This window comes from Mirounga leonina, unplaced genomic scaffold (genome assembly GCF_011800145.1).
Source record: "Mirounga leonina isolate KUSES-001 unplaced genomic scaffold, KU_Mleo_1.0 Mir_82, whole genome shotgun sequence".
Classification (NCBI taxonomy): Eukaryota; Metazoa; Chordata; class Mammalia; order Carnivora; family Phocidae; genus Mirounga; species Mirounga leonina.
In genome coordinates, this window is record NW_023270825.1 from 51305980 (window position 1) to 51308182 (window position 2203).

General features: G+C 37.9%; 1 non-coding gene across 1 annotated transcript; it reads left to right on the top strand.

The window, feature by feature from the left end:
- The first annotated feature begins 669 nt into the window (after positions 1 to 669).
- Positions 670 to 776, top strand: LOC118002783. Its single transcript, XR_004677158.1, has one exon. It is a non-coding gene; the product is annotated as a U6 spliceosomal RNA (small nuclear RNA).
- Positions 777 to 2203: the final 1427 nt, after the last annotated feature.

A 2203-nucleotide genomic window follows, 5' to 3' on the forward strand; every position in this document is an offset into this window, starting at 1 on the left:
CTCTCTCCCCACTTAGGTGGTGGAGGATAGCTAGAGGATGCTGGAGTTAGGTATTTCCCTTCCCCCAGGTCAACTAGTCTCTGATAATACCCCAGCAAGTTAGACTCCCATTAAACTAGTTTCTCCTGAGGGCACACCTTCTTAAGAAGAGCAGAATGCTCGGAGTATTTCAAAATGTTTCCTTTGCCCCTCCCCCTGCAGGAAGCCTGACGGATTTATTCTCCCATATTTACTGTAGAAATCTGGTAATGTTTCTGGAGGTAAATCTCACATATTGTGGGCCCCCTGCCTATGACTGGGGCCTCTATGGTTTTTAACACTCAGAATTGTCCATCCTGAACCTCTAGCAATTTGTCAGTTATAGTTCAGGTTTTCCTACCCTGGCACTGGTTCCCTGGTTTCTATTCTATGGAACTTTATGCCCTGTTTTTGCTTGACTCTGCAATCTTGGGGACAGTAGTTTGTCCTGTGTTTCCCCGCCCCCCGACCTATAGATCCCAGAATTGTTGATTTTTTAGTCTATTCTGCTTTTTACTTGTTAAGACAGAGTGGCAACTTCCAAGCTCCTTATATGCAAACCAGAGACTGGAAGCCTTAAATAGATTTTAATCTCTTCCAGCATTATACAAGAAAACTTAACCCCTAATGCTCTTAATCAATAGCATCCTTGTGCTTACTTCGGCAGCACATATACTAAAATTGGAAAGATACAGAGAAGATTAGCATGGCCCCTGAGCAAGGATGACAGGCAAACTCGTGAGGCATTCCATATTAAAAAAAAAAAAAAAATAGTAACCTTGACTTTGACCTTTTAGCACTCTTCTCAAAGGTTACAGTGAGAGTGAGGCAGGATGAATGCCTCTAAAATGCATTTAAAAGACCTGTCCTCTAAACCATAACTTAGCTGAAGAGAGAGGGCTTGAATGAAAGCAGATATTAACAGTTTTCTTCATTTTACTACATTGATTAAACAGCAACTAATTCAGTATTGCTATAATCAGGTTCATGGTACAAGTTCAAAAGAGCTCAAAAACTGAAATTAAAAATGAGCATATTGATCCTTATCACATAACTTTCAACCAAAGGCTTCTATCTTCACCATATATATAAATTCTTATTTCAAGAACACAAGGGGCTCTTAGTTTTAGTTATTTTCTAGTACCTGGTCCAATGTTCAAAAAGCATTTAGTTTAGAAAACCATGGTTTTGAACCCAAGTCACCATGGCCATGAACATCACAGTATTCTTAAAATTCTGAGGACATCCTCCTAATCATTCTGAACAGAGACAACTCCAAGCAAGCAAGAAGCATTGCTTATTAACTAAAGCATGCAAGGAGAACAGATAACTACTGTCATTGGAGTATATATATATATATAATGTTTCTCAGAGCCAGAGATTCACTGTGACATAATGTCAAATACATCTGGAATTCTTCCCACCCTCACAAAATTAGAAAGTTAGTCACTTCTTAGTAAACATTATACTATCAGATAAAATGGGAGTAATAATACATTCAGTGTGTGATAGATTATTACAGGTAACCTCAGTGCCTGAGACAAAAGAAAATAAAGGTCACAGACACAGAGGAATTTCATAGCAAGATAAAATTATTGTTGGCTTAGTTGCTGTCATCCTTTAGGCTGATAAGACAATGTCCTCTCATTAGTTTCGGGCTCATAAATAGCCTATAAGGATTTCTGCTCTACAAGTATCTTCTTTACTCACCTGAGAACTCTTCAGAATTAGACGTTTAAGAATCCACAGTTTTGGCTTTAAGACAGTGATACTTAGCCAAGTCAGTACATTAGAGTCACCTGGGAGCTTTTAAACCTAAAGATTCTTTAAGCTACAACCTCAGAGTTTCTGATTTAATTGGTTTGGGATAGAGCCCAAACAAGATTTTTTTTTTTTTTTTTTTTTAAGTAACAAAAGACTTAAAATGGGGCTGATTTGGGCAGATGCAGTCCTTATGTAGGAAGGTGAAACTGCATCTGGTGTTATGTATGTTAGAGTAAATAGAACACGAAATACATAGACACACTGTAGACAAATAGAAGAGAAAGGAACAAAAAGACAAGGTAAAAATTTAAACTGCTAAGTGCAATATTTTGCCTAGAACCAATTCTTGCTCATCATCATAGCTTTTAATGGGAGTGCAAAAGCCTGAAGAAGAGTAGATGGACTTGGAAAAGTTTGGCAC